A 23718-nucleotide genomic window follows, 5' to 3' on the forward strand; every position below is an offset into this window, starting at 1 on the left:
TGAGTTAGCTCACTAACTCAATTCCTTCAGCAAGGCATGCCCTTCCCATTGTTCTTCATGTTGCTGTCTTTGAAGTTGCAATCCTTTAAGATTCAGCTAAGACATTATCTTGTTCATTCAGTAGTAACTCTGCAAATATTTACTGAGTGTCTGCCATGTAGCAGGTGCCCTTCTAGGTGCTAGGGAGACAATGGTAAACAAGTAATAACCCCTGCCTTCAAGGATCCTACTTTATTTTACAGTCAAGCAGGTAATTAAAACACACAATAATAATTGTTAAAATCAGGAGAAGAACAGATGAAGAGCACGTAACACTTGAGGGCTTGGTGGAGTCAGGGAAGTTTTCTCAATTAAGAAAGATCTTAAAAATCTTAAGATGAGTGGGAGTTAGCTGGACAAGGGTGGTGAGGGGTAGAAGAATTCTAAGCAGAAGGCATATCATGTGCAAAGGCCAGAAGGTAGGAGAGTGCACATAATTTCAAAAAGTGTGTGCAGTTGGAAAGTAGAGGCTAAAATGGGAATAGCAAATTAGTAATAAGTGAAGCTAGAAAAGCGAACTGGAGCTAGACCATTAAGAACCATCTTAAATCTTACCAAGAAACCTGGAGATTTTCCACAGGCAGAGAAGGGGAGGTTTTGAATGGCATTAGGCAGAGAGCAGTGTGATCATATTTGAACTTTAGAAAGATTTCCCTGGCAGCACTGAGGAGGAGGGCTTGGTGTGGGCGGGATAGGCATGGTTGCAGGTTCACAAGTTTGGCTGCAGGAAGCTGAGGGACTTACTATCTTATGCTTTCCATTTTCTCTGTGAAGTTAGACCCAGGGCCATCCACTAAGATAAATGGGAAGATGGCTGCCTAGAACATGCAAAGATGGTGGAGTTTTGTCATAGCCATCACAAAAGAGATAAAGAGCTGACTGGGAAAACAGAAAAAGGACTTCCGAGCACATCAAGATTGGAGACCTTGAATTTTGAGCAGCCCCATCTACTTAGCAGCCTGCCATGGAGAAGACAGTGGGTCAAGGACGCATGGTTGAAGGCGTTACTTGTTATATATGATAAAAAAAATAATCAGTGCAAGGAGTTGAAGAGACTTTCAAAAGAGTGGTTGAAAAGGGATCATGGGACCAGGATGAGCAGGGAAGAAAGAGAAGATGAGAGAAACCAGGGAGCTGGAAGGCTGGAAAATGCTAAATGACCTGAATGAGAGCAGCTCTGAGAGCCCCCAGAAGGGTAGGAAGACAAGGTTAGGTTGTAGAATGGCATCGTCTCATCAGCAAAGCAGTAGTGGGCAACACCAAAGTCTAGGGAGTAGCTATAGGAGTGGACGGTTGAAGCCAAGTGGAAGCTAAAATTAGGAACTGAAGTGATCAAGGAACCGAGTGGCCAGAGTGTTATTAGGTCATCATATGGATGATATTTTCACCCTGCACGATGGAAAATCTTGACTAGGGATAGAGAAGAACATTGAGCCAGATGCCAGTGTCTTCAGTGATAAAGAAATAATGATGCAGAAGGTGAAAAATTACAATAAGGAGAGGCAGAGGGCAGTCTAATTGGATGGCATGAGCCTCTATGGAGGAAAGGTGATTATATATATAATGACAGTGGCAAGGTCATAGTCTAAACGGGACCTTGAAGGAGTCAAGAAGATGCTGATGGTACCTCTCAGACCGAAGTCATGTTATGTGGGGTGGTGAAAACTAGCTGCAGAAGAAACCGTGTGCTCAGGAGAAAGCCAGATTTTTAGCTAACTAGGAGGTAGATGCCAGTTTAAAGAAGAGATTGTACAAAAAAGAATTTGTCCCATAAGGGGGATTCTAGGAGGCAGAGTGGAAAGGTTCTGGGCTGAGGATGACAAATGGAAAAGACAGGGACTCTTTCTCCAAGGAACTCTTCATTCCTCATCACAAGCTACGTTGGAGCACCTTTCGAGCAGTCTCCCCATGACATCATGGTGGATGCTGTGACAACTGGGAGAATTCAGTTCACGACCACTTCTTGAGCAAAGACACGAGGTGGTGGAGGCACTGACTTCAGGAGTCTCCGGCAATCAGAGAAAAAAGGTAGTGCAAACTGCGGCCAATTCTCTGTACACGTGCAAGAAGAGGGGAAAACCCCACACCAGGTGTCCCAACTTATACTGTCACCAAATCCTTTTTGTTTATGGTGCCAACAATGGAACAATGAGCAAAATGAAGAAGTATGAACCTCACCATCACAGGAGTAACTGTGCTCTGTTCGCGTGACTATCTCCTCCACCAGAGTAAAAGCTCCTCAGAAATAAGAGCCATGTCTTATTTTTCTGTACCTACCTGTACCTAGCACAGTGACTGGTACACAGTACTCAATAAGCATGTGTTGAGCTGAAATGAACTGAACAAGTGACGTCTGTATAATAACTAACAGTTGACCATGTAGCTTCATATTAATTATCTCAGGGTTATAAAAACTTTGCAAGGCAATCATTCTCATAGCTCTAGTTTCTTAAATGCTTCCTACTAGCCAGAATCAGCGTAACTATCTCCCTCACTTTACAGATAAGGAAAGCGAGGTTCAAAAGTTAAGGGACTTGCCCTGAGTTATACAACTAGCTACTAGAACTCCAAATCCCGGGCAATTTCTGTCACAAAATGTTGCAGTCCACAAAGAATTAATTCCTTGGTAATCAGTGAGTGTGAGAAAGAATTAATGATGGTAATATTAAGTATTATAATAGTGTTGATAGTATGGTAATGATAACATATGAATTATTATTATTATTCCTATTATTCCTATTTACAGCTCCTCTGTCCTGTGCCAGGCTTTACCTGTACAGTCTCTAACACAAAAACCTATAGTATAGCTATCATTATTCCCATTTTATAAATGACAAAACTGAGAATAAGAGAGGCTAATTAATTTACCCCAGGTCACAGAGCAAGAGACATATTCCAGCTCCAAGCTCAAGTCTGTCTATGGCCAAAGTCTGAATCCTTTCTCCCATTCTCTTCTGCCTCACAAGTCATCCCAAGTCAGCCCCTGAATGCTATCTTGCCTAAATTTTCATCTTCAGTGTTCTGAAACTCTGAAAGCCAGAAAGAATTTTGGCAGTTTTGCGATATGAATGGTGAGAGTCACCGTACTTACTGATTATTCATACTATTCATTATTACTTGGGGGATAAATAAGAAGATGAACAGAAAACAGAAAGAAAAGATATTCATTCATTCTTTCTGTCTTTCACTATTCAGTGAGTTTTCACCATGTGCTGGTCCCTGTTCTAAGCGTCAGGGATGAGGAAGGGAATGAAACAGATGAAATCTCAGTCCTCATGGATCACCTATTCCAGCACGTCCCTGTCCTCTGTGGCCCCTGCAGGTAAACCCCTTTCATTCATTCCGAGACACTCACGCCTCTACAAATGGTGCTCATGCGCCCAGGTCCAGAGGAGAGGCAGGTTGTCTTGTAATCAGAGCCCACACAAAGATGTCCAGGGACTAGCCTTTTATAGGGCCTAGAAAATTGTACCCACACAGCCACTTGAGAGAATTTGCAGCCATCATTTCCATTAGTTAGAGGGGTGTGCATATCAGTGAAGAAAGCAGATGGTGAGCAAGCCTCAAAACGCCAAGGCTGAACCACACGTGCTCAAAAGATCCACTGATCTCCTGACCTCAGCTACAAGTTTACTGTGTGCTGAATTAAGGGTTATGTTAAGATGGTGCCTCTCAACCTCAGTCATCAGAAAGGGCTGTGTTTCCTTTTAAAAGTCTTTTGTAAGGCCGCCCACTCCTCCTCCCATAAGGGCAGTCGTCCTCACTTCCAAGCCTATCTTTATGGTTCGCCTCCAAAACAAGTGCAAAATAGTGTTGGATTCGGATGAGCCCTCCCTCTCGCTGGCCACTGGGACACCATCTGCAAGTTGAGTGGGAAGAGTAAACACTGCAGGTTAAGTAACTCATTACTAATATTTTCCTTGAGCTCTGAAACTTTTTAAACAAACAACAACAACAATTGTATCATAATAACCTTCCAGAGGTTAACAGCCGGCAGGTGGTCCAGCTCAGTCCAAATGAAAACCAGACAGCTGTTTGATTATAAACTGTTGACTCTTATGGAGATCTGGGGAAAACTTCTTGCCGAAAAAAGGGTCTTCTCTTAAAAATCCCTAATGAAACAACACATAAATGTCAAAATGACAAAAATAAGGAAGTGTGTCATAGACTAAGCATTTTAATGTCCTTTCTGGCTTCCTCCAGAGTGTACTCTGGATCTAGCCACATTTAATGGCACAGATTCTTAAAGAGGTGGTGCACAGCATGAATTTTTATGACCCAAATAAAACTTGGAGAGGGCCACTTTCTCTGCCATAGTCAGTTGTCCTCAGCAGATGTGTGGGAGGCTCACGTTTCAAACCAGCAACTGTACCAGCATTTTACCTGGACCCAGAGGCTATACCGAGGGCACATGTGAAGAAAACCCTGAGGTGTGGAGCATTATCCTGTCTGTCTCCAAGCCATTAAGACATTGCATGGATCCCCCTGGGAAGCCCTGGCAAAACTAGAGAAAATTCCAAGGGCTGATAAAATGGTTCGAGAATGGTGGATGAAAAGTTTCTAATCAAAACCTTACATTAGCACCATACGGCCTCACAGATTGATGACTATAACTGTTTTCTTCCCTTGATGATGAAATGGAACACAAGAAAATTACACCCTAAATCAGTATTTAATTACTGGTCTATTATATTACAATCAGAAACATTTCAGAAAGCTCAGAAAACAAAGTTGAACCTTTTTACACTGAATTCTGCAGCAAGTGGTGGAATGCAAAAAACCTTAGGACTCCAAGAAAAAAAGAAGCTATGCAATGACAATCACCTATTTTTTTTTTAATAAAAGAAAAGGAACAAAAATGAAAAGTGTAGAAGAGAGAATTTCATAGCTCCTAGTTTAGTTGCAATAAATTAGGAGAAAGGTGAGATCACAGAGTTTGGGGAAAAAAAGCAGCTTTTTGGTTTGACCCGTATTTGGTGGGGTTTTCTGATATCATATAAGCAAGAGGTGGCAATGAGCCAAATCCTCAGAGATAAGATGGGTAGCAAAAGAAAGAAAGAAGGAAAAGCAGCACCCAAGATGCTGAGCAGGCCCTTGATACTTTTTGCTAGTTTGTAGAGAGAGGAATATGAGGGTGTCAGTGCTTCATTCTGATAAAATATAGTGTAAAGCTTTTCATATCCTATTAGAACCAGACTGTGGCTGCTTCTCAATTACTGGAGGCTCTGAAGGTGAGAAAACAAAATGTAACTTAACAAATATTTATTGAGGGTCAACATATAACACACTCTGCTAGGCAATGTGGAGCTACAAAAAATGACCTCAAAGTGCTTTCGATCCTCAAATGAAAAAAAAAAAAATACATGAATAACTAACTAGAAGATGAAACATAAAGGCATGAAGACTTTCTCTCTAATTCATTTTCATGTTTGCTATATTTATATTTATTATTTAGTTAGGGAGCTTCCAGGAATGCTACTTGGGGGGAAAGAGACTTTGAGCTTGACCTGAAAGTTTGAGAAAAATTTCCAATCATGAAGGTTAACTCCAGAGTAATCTAAGAAGCATAAGTACAAATAGTGAAAACTAGTACCAAATTTACCTAGTCACTACACATTTCTTCCTATGCTGCTCCTATTCTTGTTAAAACTCTAAATAAAAGGAGTGCCTATATACATTTTTTTTATTTTAAAGAATTTTTATTTTTAAACATATTAATGTGGTTTTCTCTCTGAAATAGTTATCTGTCCTAGAAGTAAGCTACTGCAGATGTCTATTAGCTAGCTGGAATTACTGATAATGTAGTCACAACCTTACCTCAAGAGGTTATGCCCAGCAATTCCCATCCCACACATGCAAGATCAGTGTACGGTTCAGGCTTTCAAGCCTCGTCGATATGCAAAGATGATATTTGCATATTTTGTCATTCCCTTTTAGTCCCTTTCTCATAGGGTCTGGTGAGCACCAGGGTTCCAGTCTGCCCTGCTCCTTTTTGTTTGTTTTGCCTTTTCTTTCCTACCCCCACTACCTTCTAGCTCCTCCCAGCACAGAGTTTACATTCCATTCCATCAGGGCCATGCTCTTGTTGAGAATCATAATTCTTGAGACTGGAAAGTTTGTATTCGTTTTCTATGGCTTCAACCACAGATTTATTTTCTCACAACTCTGGAAACTACAGGTCCAAGAACAAGGTGTTGGCAGGATTGGTTTCTTCCCTCCTTGACTCATAGATGGCTATCTTCTGTGTCTTCATATGGTCTTCCTCTATGTATGTCTGTATCCTAAACTCCTCTTCTTACAAAGACATCAGTCATCTTGGATTACCTCTTGAAATGCCTTATCTCCAAATATAGCCACATTCTGAGGCCAGGGGTTAGGACTTCAATATATAGGTTTTGGGGTGTACACAATTCAGCCCATAACAGTATCCAAGTCACTAAAATTCTCTGATCATCCATTTCCATCTCTGTGGAAAGAAAGTCATAAGAGGATGTCCTAAGTATTTTCCAGTTCTATGAGAGCATGGGTAGAGAGTGTTGCATTCCTATACCTTGTTCCCTGGCTACTTCCTATAGAAATCACCAGACTGTCTCAGGGCCTAATGTCACGAACAAAGTAAGGCATGTAAGTCCCCACTCGATATCAATAAAGGAGTTGAGATTCAGAATGGCTAAGTGATCTGACTAAAATCTCCTCGTTAGTTGAAAGAGGAAATGTTCTTCTGACTTCGAATGCAGTGTCTATAAGAGTGAAAATTAACATGTCATTCCTCAGGTGTTAAAATAAATGAATTTTAACATTAATTTTCTAGATAAAATTAATCCCAAAAGAATAACCCTAAGAGTGATCATTTGAGACTGTTTTTGCTGAGTAGATATTTATCTTCATGGTATTTTCAAGATGGCCAGGAAGGTTCTGCTGCTCAAGAATTTAACTCCCCTACTGATGCAGGATGTCTGGAATTTCACCCTTAGTACACAAGTTCTGTAAACTAAGGCTTTTTTTTGCTTTAGTTTTATTAGTTTCGATGATGTAAATTCTCAAACAAATACAACAATAGAGAGACTATATAATGAACCACCATGTACCTATCATCTAACCTCAACAATTATCAATATAGGGTCAACCTTATTTCCTCTCTACCCCACCAACTCCTTCCTCCACAGATAATTTTGAAGCAACTCCCAGATATTGTAGGTGCAAATATTCCAATATGTGTATCTTTTTAAGATATAACCACAGTACCATTGTCACACCTTAAAAAACTAACGATAATTTTATATAAATTAAATATGAAGCTTTTAAAGGTTTATCCTCAGAATTCTTTTTTTTTAAATTGAGGTATAATTGACATATAACATTAGTTTCAGGTATACAATATGATGATTTGATATTTGCTATACACTGCAAAATGATCACCACAATAAGTCTAACTGCCATCTGTCACCATACAAAGTTATGAAACGTCCTCAGATTTCTAACAGTAATTCTTTAGTAACATCAAATATTCATTTAGTGTTCATATTTCCCCTATTATTTGATACATTTTTTGATAATTTGTTTGAATTATTTCCAAGTAAGTTCCAATGTATCAGTTAGCTATTGCTGCATAACAAACCATTCCAAATGTTGGTGCCTTAAAACAAACGTTTATTATTTTGCATGATTCTATAGGTTGGTAGGGTGATTCTTCTGGTTCATGTAGCTATACTCAGCTGGTATCTTGATTGAGCTGGAATAACCAAGGCTTTACTCTCATGCTGGAGGTCTGGATGAGAATGACTAGAGGGCCAGTATCCCGCCCCCCCTTAATCCATGTCTTCTCTCCCCAGGAGATACCTCTTTATATCATGGTTGAGAGCTCCAAGACAGCAAAAGCAGATGATGCCAGGCCTAAGGCTCAGACCCAGGACAGTGTCATTTCTACCACATTCTATTGGTAAAGTAAGTTAGGGTCCAATCCATGCTCAAAAGGAGAGGAAATAGATCCCACCTCTCGAAAGGAAAAGGACATGATTGTATAGAGATGGGAGGAATTACTGGTGACCATCTTTGCAGGGGAACAACCACATGCATCCACTGAAATTTTGACATGTTTCTTAAGTCATTTGTAATCTATGGGTAACTCCTTCATATTATTTTTCCTCTTGCAATGTTTTTGTTTGTTTGAGAAATCTGTTGTTTGTTCTCTAGAGTTTCCCAGAGTCTAGATTTTTCTAATTGCCTCTCCCTGGGTTTTCTAATATGTTCCTATGTTCCTTTTATTCTCTGAAAATTGGTAATGAAATCTAGAGGCTTGATCAGATTCTGGTTTGATTTTCTTTTTTTCATGGAGTTGTATGCCTCCATTAGGAGGCACATAACTTGGCTGTCTCTTTTATTGTGATGTTATTAGACACAGATGATCATTACCTATCACTAGATCGGGGGGTTCTGCAATTTATGGCCTATAGGCAAAATCTAGTCAGTGTACCCTGTTTTTAATAAATAGAGTTTTATTGGAATGCAATCATGTCCATTTGTTTACGTATTGCCCATGGCTGCTTTCACATTCCAACTGCAGACTTGAGTAGCTGCAACAAACTTTAGGTGGCCTACAAAGCCTAAAATGTTTGTTATCTGATCCTTTACAGGGAAAGTTTGTTGACTCTTGATCTAGATTCATTCAGATTGCAAAATCATGATTTTCTAATTCAATCATTTCTCCTTTTTTATTAACTGAAATATTCCTATAAAAAGAAACTTCTCATCAATTATGTGGTTACCTAAGGTACCGATCATATAGGAAAAATAGGATACATGCTAGATTCTTTCCCTCTACTTACCTGTTTTTAATATGAGATAGCTTCCTAGTATTCTCCAAAGGTGACCAATGAGGTGTTGAGGGTATTTTTTTTTTTGGTGTTTTTTTTTTGTTTTGTTTTAAAGTACCACTATGAACCCATTCCCTATGTTTAAATCCATTGCATTCAATTCTTATTAGTGCTCAAATTGTCCCATCTTTTCTAAGTAAGTTTATTTAAATCACCTTCTGAGTCCTTTTTAAAGAATCCCCGTATTATTGAGAACCTTGTTACTACCTGGTCTAACAAAGTGTTCCCCACTAATCTTGTACATATCCTTCCCCATACATGGAATTGCCCATTTCTCCAAAGAGATGTGATCCCTTGGTGAGAAATGGAATTGAGTGAACAGAATTCAGATGCATGGGGTACATATTGATACCAGAGTGGTTATTATTTCTAAGTCTTTTTTGAGACTAGAGCTTGAAAATATGCCTTTTTTTAAAGAAAGAATATTATGAATTTACACTGATTCTTCTGATTGAAATTCTGGACTACAGGATTTTCATTTTATCTCATTGATCTTACATCTTTATTTCCTTAAACCACTCTGAAAACCTCAGTTCTAAACAAACCAAAATAAATATCCATTGAATTATCCCAAATACACACAACAACAACTTCAGGATAGCAATATCAGTGCTATGATCAATAATATGGTTACCAAAAAGTTTAAGGTCTTTTGTAGTTCTTCTCTTCTATGAGAATATATTCCACTGGGGCTATCCAATCAAATCACTCTGTTAAAAAGTTAAGCTAATGTTTTTGATGAAACAGGACATTTTGACATGACCATTTCAAAACAACCCAAATTGTTGAAGCATTGTTTTTATTGCCAAGTAATATTTGCAACAGAAACCATGGATCACCACCCAATTTCTGAACTACACTCTAGACAGGATTAGGGGTTGGGTAAGGCTCAGAAATGAGGTGTGTCCACTGTATACATTACAAAAAACAAAAACAAGGAAAAAATACTATTCCTTAGGAGGAAATACATTCTTCCATTTTACTTCCTTTTTAAAGTACAAATTCACCTAGGAGAAATAATAAACTAAGCTATTACTAGTAATTTACCCTTTTGTATTAATGGGCCCTAATAAGGAACAGGGGAAGAAGTTTGAAATCACTACCTAACCAAGGGTAGAGGAGTCAAAGAAATGTGAAGGAAAGGGGACAGAGCATGAAGTTCCTCAGACTGCAATTCAAAAATGTTTCCTTCATCCTACTTTTCCCAAGGGTTACCCCTTATAAGGCAACTAGATAGAGAAGTAGGAGAGATTTCACGGCAGTCAACATCCTTAAGCCTCCTTTAAATCATCAGATTGCTTTTGAGAGGCATGGCTTCCCACCTCATAGGTACATTTCTGTTTCCTTTCCTTTCTCTCCTCTTTTTCCCCTTATTGCTCCTATGCCTTGAGCCAGACGTTGGCAAACTACAACCAAGCCAACTGACACCATTTTTGTAAATAAAGTTTCACTGGAACACAGCCAGGTGCATTTGTTTATGTGCTGTCTATGGTGGCTTTCACACTCTGATGGCAAAATTGAAGAGCTGAGAAAGAGACCATATGGACCACAAAGCCTAAAATATTTATTATTTGGCTCTTTACAGGCAAAGTTGGCCAACATCTGCTCTAGACTATAGGTTGACCATAACTTCAACCTTCTGGGATATGGCTCAGCCGTTCTGAGCTCAAAAGGTTGCTAAGATTTAATTTAAATGTGTCACTGAGAATAAGCTCACACTCTAAATAGGACAGAATATGGGTTCTAGAAATTGAACTAAACTCAGGTTCAAGAGCAGTGCCTGCTGGAAGTGATCCAGTCATAGGTTCAGCTTGCAATTTTTTCAGAATTCTGAAATAAATGAAAACTTTTCTTTTAGGCAAACCACCACCAGAAATCCCAAATATTTAAATTAAGGATAATAACGTCCACTATCATCGCTCACTTTTCATGTGCTAGGCACCACACTATGTACTTTACAGGTGATGTATAATCTTCTTTCATTCTTTCATCAGTCCAGGGAAGCAGGCACTATGATTATCCACATTTTATAGCTGAGAAAACAGACTTAGAAAGAATGAGAAACTTGCCCAGGGTCACACAGCTGGGAAGCAATGGAGCTGAAATGCAAAAACCCAAGCTTTCTCAAAAGGAGCTCATGCTTTAAAACCACTAAGCAATGCCACTCTTAGCCAAGACACTGAAGTCTGCCGTAGTCTCAAGTCTAGAATCTGAAGGGATCCTAAGAAAGGACTGACCTTTCTTGTTCAGGGCTGAGACTTCCTAGAGAAAAAGAACTCCTGTGAATGACATGGGAAGGAGAGGAACCTGTCACCAAAACTATGAGGTAACTTCTTTCATTAAAGAGACTTCCAGTTAAATATGGCAGCCTGACCACAGACATGTAAGCTTTCTTCCTCCTGAGTTCCCACTAAAATGATTATAAATGAATAAAAAGCATATAAGTTCTTGAGGACAGGGAAGCAGGTGAGGAGACATCAGTAGATGAGAAATTTAATATATTTTTAGAAGGAAAATATATCAAGGAGGAGTGGTGACCAATCTAGCTGAGCAAGGAAAGCTAGAACCAGAAGTCCCTGCAAAGGGAGATACCACAATGGGAAGAGAGTGATGACCCCTTACAGAGTCCCTAAGAGGCCTAGGAACTAACAGTGCTGGATAAGGCAGCGGTCAGGCTCAGGTCTAAATACAGATTTGGGGGTTGGTGGTAAAAGTCTGCATAGAAAATGGTTGCCTGCCTAAATCCCTTTCCTCATACCACGTAAACCTCAGGCAGAAGACTGTAAGTGTGTATCCTTCTAAAAGGAATAAACTAAAGAGGCTCCAGACATAGCAAAGGGATGGGTGGGATGAAGAAGGAAAAACTGGAGGGTTAAGGAAGTTTTGTGGGCCTGTCAATTAGCCTCCTTTACTTGTCCTGTCTGAAGAACTCCTACAGCAAAGTGTATGCCCCGCTCTCAGAGCTCCTACTGTCAGATTCTTTGCTGGAGATGGTGAACAGTCCCAGACTTTCATATGCTGACATATGGAGCATTCTCCAATGAAAATGCTACTCTCTGTGCAATGACGTTACAGTGAAGCCTGCCAATTAATAGGCCCACAAAGCTTTCAATCAACTCCATTCTCAAATAAGAGCAGATATTCAAAGATTACCAGATTTGAGAAAAATCTCCAGAATAAGAGACAAGAACAAAGCAACAGAGGAAAAGGAACCAAGATGAAACACAGATAATGTAGGAACAAAACAAAGTTTCACAAACTATAATTAATATCCTCAGAGATATAAGAAGATGTTACATCCATAAGACAACAATTAGATGCTATAAAGGAGGAACAATAAGAGAAAAAGAAGAGCTTTTAGAAACTAAAGTTATGATAGATAAATCTTTTTAAAAAATCTTTAAAAATCAGTAGAAGATTTGGAAGAAAAAAATCATGCAATCCTAAAAGAAAATAAAAGAAGATAGAGTGATGGCAGATAAGAGAAAAGCAGAGATACATAGAAGATAAATCTGGTTAATCCAACACCTCATTTATAAAAGTTCTAACAAAAGCAAACAAAAAATGGTGAGATGGAAATGATCAAATGTAAGAAAATTTCTCTAAGCCAAAATTATGAATATTCTGATGGCTCTATACTCTTAGAACCCCAGGTGAACATGGAATATCCAGGAAAAATCATTTTTAAAAACTCATACCAAGGCACATCACTGTGAAATTTCAAAATAAGAGTAAAATGAAAATTCTAAAAAGATTCCACTCAGAAAATCCAGGATGCTGGCAAAGGTACAAGAATCAAAATGACAGGACTTCTCAACAACAATAAAGTGTTGGATAACAATGGAATAATGCCTTCAAAATTCTTAGTGAGAAGTAATTGCCAAATCATAATTCTTTATGCAGCCAAACTAAAAATTAGTTGGAGGTCAGAGGAGGGAAGACTGCTATGAAGACTCAGCTATAACTTCCCTGCATCTTCTAGCTCCCCTGTACCCTTTCTTAGGAAGCTAAGTACCCCAATGATGAAAAGGAGTAAACTTAGAGGGAGAAATATTTAAGGAGATCTCTAAGTAAGGGATTCAATCCAAAAGAATGACAAAGGGAAGTCTCCATTATGGCGGATGTGCAATAGCCTTTTTTTTTTTTAAAGGAATTGATTAAATGACAAATTTAAACATTTTGGGAAAACATATAATTGAAAACATATATATATATATATATATATATATATATAAAATAGACTTGACAAACCAATTGGGAAAAATCAAGAAAAGATTCAGTGGTCATGTTAAATGCTTTTCACCAGATATTTTTACCTCTCCACCTTTCAGACACGTGGTAGAATTTCTCTTCTAAGGCATCTTGTGGTTTGTTAAGCCATGTGACTTATTCTGGCCAACAAATTGTAAGCAAAAGTGACATGCATCACATCTGGCCCAGAGCAGTTTAAATGGTTTGTTGCCCTTCAGAGCACTTTTCTTTCCGGTGTGGAGACTGACTAGTTCAAGATAGTGGTTGCCCCGAGAGCCTAGGACCCTTAGTGATGATAATAAGTAGAGTCTCTCTCTCACCCCTTAAATCAACCCATAGTGGACACGCGGCATGAATAAGAAAGAAACCTCCATTGTTTTGAGTTGCTACTCAGTGAAACCTGTCCCCCATCCCGATAAGTATATGGAAATCCACATGTGTAAAACTAAGGCAATTATTAGAATCACAGTATACTACTAATTCTACAGTGATAATATTTGTATCATTGTGATAATGGAAATCTGACTATTAATTTAATTAAATTTTTGATACTACTATATTGAGAGGTTGGGAGAAGAAGTTAAGGGTTGTAGTGGTTTAAGAGAGCCAACAGACAAGGTCTAAAATTAATAAATCAAAAAATAGTAGTTAATAATGGTATTCTTTTAGCAATATGGAGATACACACCAGAAGAAACAGTTTAGACTATTGAAAGCTATTTCTCTGGGTTATGGAAGTAAATGAGAATGGGACCAAAGGACTGCTCTCTCTATGAGAATGGAACCAAAGGACTGCTCTCTCTGTGTTATCTAGTACCATTTGATTTTAACTGTGTGCATGTATCACTTAGATGAAAATGAATTTTAATAGTGACTCTAAGCACTTTTTGACATTATTTGACATTTCTATCTTAAAAGAGTTGAGCATGAGGTTGGGTTTCCCCCTATTTCTCTGAATTCGCGCCACAGAAGGCAAAGTTGTGTCAATCTTCTCCCGCTCGCTCTCTCTGAGCCCTCTCCTGGACTGCCCTGGTGTTGCCAAGGCCTAGACGGGCTGAATGTCAAGCCTGAGCAAAGGTATCTGGGCTCCCCTGGGAGGGCAGCGGTGTCATCAAGTCTGACTCATCTAAAAAACCCCTCACAGAACCAAGCCTGGGGTTGCTGCTGGGGAGAAGCTGGAAGAAACCACACACTTTTCTGGATGGACTGTAATGTCTGGCAGCATAGCAAGCACTGGTCTTCTGAAATTAACCCCTAGTCTGAGAGGTCCATCTTTGTTCATAAGTTTACCTGTAAGTAAATATAAGGTCAGTCAAGGTGAGGTTTCAAAAAGGCCTACCTTTCAGTGGGCTGCATGTCTAAGAGGTAAAACCCCTCAGTCCAAACAGCTCAAAGTAGCTTGCAAGGTTGCAAGACCTTCCCTGGCTGTCCCCTGGGCTGGGTTAAGTCTCCAGATGAGAAGAGTGCTTGCCCACGTGAGTGGAAATGGCAAGGCTTAACAAGCCATCCAAATAAATGGCTGAAAACACTCCAGGAATTATATAGATTGTCAGGATGGATGTTATCATTTCTTCAATAATGACTGAAAAAAAGAAATAATAGCCTTGCTATGTGCTAGGATGTTCTAAGTGCTTTTTGTATGATCTAATACTGGTATTATTATGGTCATCTTTTTACAAATAAGAAAACTGAGGCACAGAGAGGTTAAATGTCTTGCCCAAGGTTGCAGAACTAGTAACTGCAGAGGTGTAATTCAAATCCAGCTATCTCACTGGGCCCAGGGTCTAAAGTGAATCACCAGTAATATTTGAAGGAAAAATCATTTTCCAAAATTCCACATCAAAGTTCTGCACCAGACAGAGTGGGGGCTACTTTTCAAAGATGTTGTTGCTATTCACAATTCCACAAAGCACGGATGTATGTGCAACAATCATTCCCCCGACTGCATAGGTCTACTATTTATATGAAGCTATTTAACTTAATTACAAATAATTTAGGCTACAGATGGGAGCAAAGCAACATTAAGGGTCTTGATTTTGAAACCGTTCTAAAATAGCTTTTAAAATCTAGGAGGCAAATTGTCTTTCCAAATGAAAATGAATGTGTGATGCAGTGAAGTCTTAAAGTTATTAGCATCTTTTGCTGAGCCCCCATCTATTTCCTTTGTCATTTACGCGATGTACAGTCTTTAATTTCAGCTCCATGATCAAAGACATGAAACTTGAGAAGCTCACTATTAAAATCAATGGCTGCACTTGGAGAGAGGAACAGTGGCGACGTGATGGCTGCTTCTCACCTACAAGGGGAGACCAGACTCCCTTAAAGGTTTTCAGGCAGAGATCCCAGCCCAAGCTCTAAATGAGGAATGTGAAGTCACACACACACACACACACACACACACACACACACACACAGACACACACACACATGGTTCAAGGAGGCTCAGCTTCGCCCATCCCATTCCACCGTACCTGTGAGAGCTCCACTGCTGAATGCAGTGCCAGGAAACATGTTTTTAGGAATTCAGAGTATCACGTTTCATAATTTGATTTAAATCAATTATCCCATCCCTCCCTGGAACAGGCACAAGCTCCAAAAATACAAAATGTAAATGGAACCAGCTGCAGCAAAAGCTTTTTGCCAGGATGGATTTCAGTCAACATAATCAGCCTCCTCTTCGAAGTACATTACTGTTGAGACCCAGAGATTGCGTGAACTGCTTCCAGTGTCCTGGGAGGGACCAGGAAGGTAACCAATTATGTGAGGGGAGAAATAGAAGGAGCTAATCTTCTCTGTCCTGGCTTGCCTTTGCCCCAAACTCTTAGGAAGAATTAATTCACTCCTCTGGGGGATACTGGGAAACTGAGGTCGTTACTGGCAGCCTTCAAACACTATCCTTAATTTATGGATATTTACTAAACCACATAATCACCCTGAGTTATATACCATTACAGGGTTCAGCAGAGCCAAGGTCTGCAGTCCTGGGCGTGAAGATCAATTGTGAGAGGTTTTGTGAGTGTGTGTGAGTGTTTATTAAAGAAGGCATGAATGTACCCCACAATTATTTAGGCTCCCAACATGCTGCCCAACAAATGGATCCCATGCGTAGGGTTTGGCATCTTTCCATTGAAATCCTTCCCCTTAATTGATTTAAAATGATAATTCAATTAAAATAATTATTCTAATCAAACTTCATATCTTTTTGGCAGGTTCTATGGGGACCTCTGTCCTCAATGTTATTTTAGTATTTTCTTTATTTGTTTTCGCACTGGGCTGACTTTGGCTCTCTGAATCTTTGGAAAATTTTACGTCATTGGGTAATCATTGCACCTTTCTGGAGCTTTCCATTCAAGACACAGGGAATGAGGGAAACAAAATAACCTAGAGAGATACAGTACTTTGAATTGTGACCAAGTGGCAGCCAAGAAATGACTGAGAATGATGGACGGATGTCTCACCCACCCATTCACCTAAAATGTAGACCTCAGAGTGGCCAACCAGCCTGTTAAAGCTGTAGGGAGAGGACGAATGGTAGTACCATCCCTCTTGCTCTTATCTTTTTTTGAGTTCCTCATTTTTCTTTCAGAGGCTGTTACACTGTTGAACTGTATCACAGTTGTATCAGATCTTGGGAATTCTCCTATACCTCTTCTAATTTTTGAAATATTATTATAACACATCTCATTTCTTCTACACAGCTATGTTGGAAGGTACACAGAGCAGATCCTGTCAATCCCATCCATTTTAAAGATTAGGAAAAAGCAACACAGAGATGGTAGGTAGCTCTACCAATATCACACAGCTAATATTGTAAGGTCTGACTGTCACTTTCCAATTAGAGAACCATATAGCAATGTAAGTGAAAAACTATTTCTATGTTTTAATTTTTTAACGTTAATAAAATGTGCAAGGACACTGGCCAGTATGATTTGTATAATGACCAACTTTTGCTTTTAAAAAAAACCCCAAGATTCCAGGTGCACTTTTGCCTGAAGGATGCTATCCTCTTGATCTGAATCATTGATGCCTGGGAATCCAGCTGTGGCCTCTTCCACTTTTCAGCCATGCTAATGAGTATGCAAAAAGATCTGCAATAGAAGAGTCAGGCCCCTTGATGCTATTCTAAGTTGAACATTGGACCAGGAGTCCAAGACTTGATTCAACAGCTCTGCCACTGATAAGGTATGTGACTTTGGAAAATCTTTTTTATCTCTGTGGTCTTCAGAGTACCCACTAGACCTTCAGATTCTAGTACCTACTTTTAATCAAAACAGCCTTGATTTTTGAGATTCCAATATTAATCCCATTTGAAAATTGTATCTAAGAGAAAAACTGGACTTCATCAAGGCAACAGGACAGTCTTATTTTTTTTAAATTAATTTAGTTATACAGCAGGTTCTTATTAGTTATCTATTTTATACATATTAGTGTATATATGTCAATCCTAATCTCCCAATTCATCACACCACCACCATCCCACCCCCACTTTCCCCCCTTGGTGTCCATACGTTTGTTCTCTACATCTGTGTCTCAACTTCTGCCTTGCAAACAAGTTCATCTGTACCATTTTCCCAGATTCCACATATATGTGTTAATATACGATATTTGTTTTTCTCTTTCTGACTTACTTCACTCTGTATGACAGACTCTAGGCCTATCCACGTCTCTACAAATGACCCAATTTCATTCCTTTTTATGGCTGAGTAATATTCCATTGTATATATGTACCACACCTTCTTTATCCATTCGTCTGTCGATGGGCATTTAGGTTGCTTCCAAGTCCTGGCTATTGTAAATAGTGCTGCAATGAACGTTGGGGTGCATGTGTCTTTTTGAGTTATGGTTTTCTCTGGATATATGCCCAGTAGTGGGATTGCTGGATCATATGGTAATTCTATTTTTAGTTTTTTAAGGAACCTCCATACTGTTCTCCACAGTGGCTGTATCAATTTACATTCCCACCAACAGTGCAAGAGGGTTTCCTTTTCTCCACACCCTCTCCAGCATTTGTTGTTTGTAGATTTTCTGATGATGCCCATTCTGACTGGTGTGAGGTGATACCTCATTGTAGTTTTGATTTGCATTTCTCTGATGATTAGTGATGTTGAGCAGCTTTTCATGTGAACAGGCCAGTCTTGATTAGTAACCTCCTGGCAGAAGTTTAAACTTCTTGATCCAAGGGAACTCCTGCTTATCGCATATTATGAGTATACCTTTTTTAAAAAGATAACTTTGCCGCACCTTTGATGATGCTTTGATGGAATGTAAATTTAGCTATTTTACAGATGGCAAAATACAGACCTGGAGAGACATCTTGAGCATCTCATCATGCACCTAAAGGCAAGGAAAGGCCTGAAAATGAGGAAGAGGAAGGAGTCGTGGGCCACAGAGCCTGAATGGAGAAGCCACAAAGAAACCTGCCCAAGGGCTCGGACTTTGAGTCCCAGGCCTCTAGCTTGGTGCTTCTCTGTAGATCTTGCTCTGGGTAGAGCCTATCTCGGGATTTACGTTAAAAGACATATGGAAAAATCAAAGAAAAGGGGGCTGTGGGAAAAGGCATTAAAACATCATTCAGAATGAAACTAGGTCAGACAGCAAGTTTCTCCCAAACCTGATTCTTTTCCAGATTGTTTCTATGCAGGATTACCCATTTTAGGTGATTCAGCTTCCAGAGGGGATCCCTTTACACATAGACACTTTGTCCATTGCAGCTGTATGTGGCTAACAAATTGAAAACAAATTCTATTTACATGTATATAAGAACAAATTTTACGCACATATATATGACCCAGCCCAAACTGCAAGCTCAAAGAAACCCATATTTTATGGTATGCACTATTCTTTTCTTTTACTCCTTTTAAATGTAATTTTAAATGTCCAGAAATATGAAAAGTAATAAACAAAAATAAAGACCCCCTCCTCAGAAAGTAACTGAAGGGACGGAACTAAATCATCTCCTAAGACTGTTTTATGCAAAAAGCCTATTCAACAAGCAGTTTCTATTGTAGGAAATCATTTGACCAGCTGGTCCATTAAATTCCTGGCTGTGAGTATCACCTGGGGAATGTGTGGAACATGCAGATTCCTGGGCTGGCCTGCAGGTATTCTGACCCAGTAGTTCTCAGCAGAAGCCCAGGAATATGCATTTTTATTAAGAACCCAAGCTGATCCTGATGTCATGACCTACAAACCAATTTTCAGAACCACTGCCCTGGACAATTTCCCCTGAAGGCTCTAACTGATTAGTTATCAGTAAGTTTACTTTTGACTACTGCCATTTACCAGGACTCCTTAGACTAGTCTCTAATAGAATTTAGAGGTTTAGAGGAACAAGCAAGGGACTAAGAGCCAGGAGGCCTGGATTATATTCTCAGTCCTGTAGCCAGAGTTGGATGGCCTCATCTCTCCTACAGTAAAATGAGTTAATAAATGTAGTTATTATTATATGGAGTGATCAGCATCACAGCAGCAAAATCTAGATTTCCCTTTTCTAAACAATGAAAATAAACAGCAGGCATTACGATAACACTGGTGTGGTGCTTTCTGGGCCTGGCATTGGTTCACCTGCTAGGTACTGAGTGGAAATATCCAAATTCATTTAATGCCAATGGTATTTCTCAAATGCCCATTCTGAGCCAAACCAAAACACTTATATGAAAGATATAAGATATGCGCCATTACTTCTCCTGGAGAGTTAATGTGTAACCTCACAGAACCCATTCTATACTAGAATTCACTAGCAATAGGAGTCATTCCATATCAGAGACATGCAAAGTGCATGCAGAAAGACTGAGAGACAAAGAAACATGTTTAGCATGGGAAGGAGTTAAGTCCGAGGCTCTTTGTGGAGATTTGAGGAGAAAGTTAAGTTTTGGGTAAGGTCTTAACAAGCCATAATCTTTGAGTTCATGGGAAGGAATAAAGTCTTGAATTTTGGCTGTTGCTTAACTTAGGCAGACCGCCTGAGACCATGGGACGTAAATGTCCCTCCTTATCGGGAGAGGCTATTTTCTCTCTCCTAGTGTGTATTTCAAAACTAGGTTGATATCCCATGTAAACATACATACATACACACATCCATCCATCCATCTAACACTCTTCCTATCAAGGACTGCACTTGTCGTTGGGGACGCAAATAGGATGAAGCCTTGATGCTGCTCTCAAAGTTTACAAGAGAACCACAGATTTCATCAGCGAGAATTTCTCAGTCGCCACAGGGACATCCCAGTGAGCTCAGATTAAGTAATCCAGGAACATTCTTTCACTTCTCTTTTTCCAGATTAACTCATTCTGCCCGGGGGGAGAGTGACTGGAGAGAGAGCATAGTATTACGATTCAGGTATAGATTCTGGAGCCCCACTGCCTGGCGTGAATCCTGACTCTAAGTAACTCAAATAACTGCCAGCTGTGTGATCCTGGGAAATTTATGGAACTTCTCCAGGGCTCAGTTCCTCATCTGTAAAATGGGGACAATAAATTAATATATGGAAAGCACGGAGAAGAGTGCCTACAAGCTCCGTGTGGACCCTAAGTAACTGTTCACTAACATGATACTAACATGATGTCTCCTCCTTCCCTAGTCATCATCAGCTGCTTGAGAGCAGGAGATCTGCAGCCGCCCAACTCCATCACAGATGGGCACCACCCCCGAGAGCATCTACTACGTGCTAAACACTCAACATGTGCATTTTCGTGCAGGCTTTCCGGAGAGTTCCTCTTTTAAAGCAAATCGACATTTCCTTATGGCCTGAGGTCCATAATCTTCCCGGAGACAGAAAATAGCTGGTGAACACCCTTTCTACAATAACGCACCTAGCACTTCACGCCCTCCCTCAGGTTACCCAGCAGGCTCTTCCTTTCCAGGCTGATCCATTCTTCAACACTGCCATACAAATATGCCCCACCCACAGCCTTTTAATCATCTCCCTTGCTTGGCCCAGAGCCTGCCCCAATTCTCTGTTGTCCACGTTGCCCGGGAGAGCTCCAAATAGGACAAGCACACACTATTCTCCAAAAATGTCTTCTCCAGTTTTCAGTTCTGATAAATGCCCTGGTGCATTAGACTGAAATACTTCTGAAAATAAGATTCCATACACTTTCTTACTATTTCCTTCACCTTAACCTGATGGATTAAGAGGCTCTGGATGGAAAGAAGGTGACTGTGCTCATAAGTGAGAAAAGGTATGTGGGCTGATAGATATTCTTACCCACTAGGACTTATATCAGATCTAGAAAGCAGGTTTCATTTCACATGTCAACTACAATCACTTGATGTAAGGGTTCTGTTCAGGAGGATTCTGAGGTCATGTCTCAATAAGAAGTGAGCTGTGATCAAATAATAGTGTGTGCCATGGGCTCAGGAGTGGGGAACAGTTTTTGATACATGCTAGGCCTGCCCTAGATCCTTCTGGCAGTCTGCATACTAACCTGGTAAACTTAAGGTTTAGAACATGCTCCTATGTATGTACTCTGATTTGAAGAATACAGTAAGCCCTTCAGGTCAAATATTTTTTCAATTATTTTGATCTCTTGATAATCACTTTTACAATTACAAATCTTCAACAAGGTCCCAATTCACTTTAAAATGTGTATCTTGGAAGGAATGATTTAAGCTATTACCAGCTTATTACTATTCAATCTCAGAGTAACTAGCTAGTCACCTAGCGAGGGCCTAAGGGAATGGTATCCAGAACAGCTAAGTTTTGACATGGGAGATGAAAAAGAAAGGAATTTGGAATATTTTCTCAAAATATACTCACTGACGGGGTTCCACAGTGCAGCCTGGGCAGTCATTAGGGAACATGAAGGCACACAGTATTGGGAGAATAATGAATGGAGTGTCACAGAATGGATTGGATTTAGCAAGATATAGATGTCTGAAAAGCATACACCATCTGTTTCACAAATTGGCCTATCCCTGGTCCTAGGGGATAACTGTAACTTTGCCAAGTGCACAGAAGATACACAAGAGGTCAAAGGCACTGCTACTTACCAACTAGATGAGGAAAACCGATTAAGTTCTATTCAGCTACTAAAGGAAGGAATCCCAAGGAAGTTTAGGCATTCAGCCCAGTGTTTTGGCAAAGGGAACGGGATGAAGGGTAGGTAGTCTCTCTTCCCTTCTAGGGTTTTATAACTTCTATTACTGTATGTCATCTATCGTAAGGCTGTTCACATATTAACATCTCTAAAATCAAGATGCATTTGAAAATCAATGGCATTTCATAGTTTAATTCAGACAACTTGTTTTTCCTTTCCTAACGGAACATAAAATAATGGCATCTATTACATTTGATGGCAAATGCGATGAAACACAGTAAATTGGAAGGGGGAGTTTAATACATGGGAATATGCCAGAATCCTTCACCATCTCTTCTCTTAGGTTCAGCCACAATCAGCACAGCCCTCCAAGCCTCTGTCTCGAATCCATCAAGTGTTTGAAGAGTCCCCAAGACTCCCAGGCACAGTGATTACGCTTGTGCGGCTACATAAAAAGTCTTGTCTGAAAGGGAAAAGGCGACGTGGCCCTATTTATTTTAATATGTCTTCAGCTATTTTAAAGGGTTTTTTTCTTACTTCCATGTTGGAGGTCTTTCTACCAGTTTGGAAAAGTGCTCCCCTCCCTGAATTCCCCAAACGCACCAGTTAAATGTTAAAGCTTAGGAGTTTTCTATGTGGCCCTCTGTTTCCATTAGCTCAAGGAACAGCAACTAAGAAAGGAAGGAATGCTTTCAGAGTGTCATTTACACCCCCAGAGGCTCTGTACCACCCACGGTCTTCCCTCTCTGCCTCTCAAATGGATCAGAGCAAAATTAAATATCAAAACTCACTCAGACACTCCCAGTTTCTCCAGACTTTCAGACTAGCCTTTGCCACCTGGTAAGGCATATAGCTTAGTTGAGCTCTGGGTACATAAAATAAAGTTGCTATTGGTGTCTTGTCAATCAACATCCAATCCCATGCAAAGGCAGAGCGTGCAGCCATGTGCCTGCCACATGTAGAATGTTACTCAGCCACCTTAGAGGGAGGGGACAACTCCCCCAGGGAAATTCTCACAGTCCAGACATCTGACTCAGGGATCCAAGTGGAGGAAAAGATAAGAGAAGACTCAGGAATGAATTCATGGCAGGTACTGATGTAACTCTGATCTCTCCAGGCTTGACCATCCAACTATGCGTGGGGGAGAAAAAGAAGGAAAGAGGACAGACAATAAAGAATGGAAAGGAGAGAGGAGGGCAAGGATGTCTTCTGGAAGCACAGCCAGGGGTTCAAGGGGAGCACATTCTCTGGAAGCAGCACCTCTCAATAAAAAGTTCTTCAGCTACTATGCTGGGTAATGTTAAAAAGTATAGGTGAAAAGACATCAGAGACAACCACGTGAAAGCAAGGAGAAGCTAAAAGAAACTATGTGGGAAAACCTGGAGACAGAGAGTAAACTTTTCCCAGGAATAATGCCATGTGGCAGCCATGACTCTGCTTAGGGAAACTGGCTTAGTCAGGAGCCAAGGGATGCTGCTAATGAAGAACCAAAGCTGATAATCATTCAGGTGGACTTC

At 40.0% G+C, this 23718-nt stretch overlaps 1 long non-coding RNA gene across 1 annotated transcript in view; it reads right to left on the minus strand.

Moving 5' to 3' along the window:
- Positions 1-17554: 17554 nt before the first annotated feature.
- The window catches only part of LOC309643722, a 445978-nt gene continuing 439814 nt past the window's right edge, over positions 17555-23718 (minus strand). The window contains exon 2 of the long non-coding RNA XR_014254029.1: positions 17555-23483. This is a non-coding gene — a long non-coding RNA (uncharacterized lncRNA). The remainder of the gene's footprint in view (positions 23484-23718) is intronic.

This window comes from Balaenoptera physalus, assembly GCF_965194825.1.
Source record: "Balaenoptera physalus genome assembly, chromosome: 15".
Lineage (NCBI taxonomy): Eukaryota > Metazoa > Chordata > Mammalia > Artiodactyla > Balaenopteridae > Balaenoptera > Balaenoptera physalus.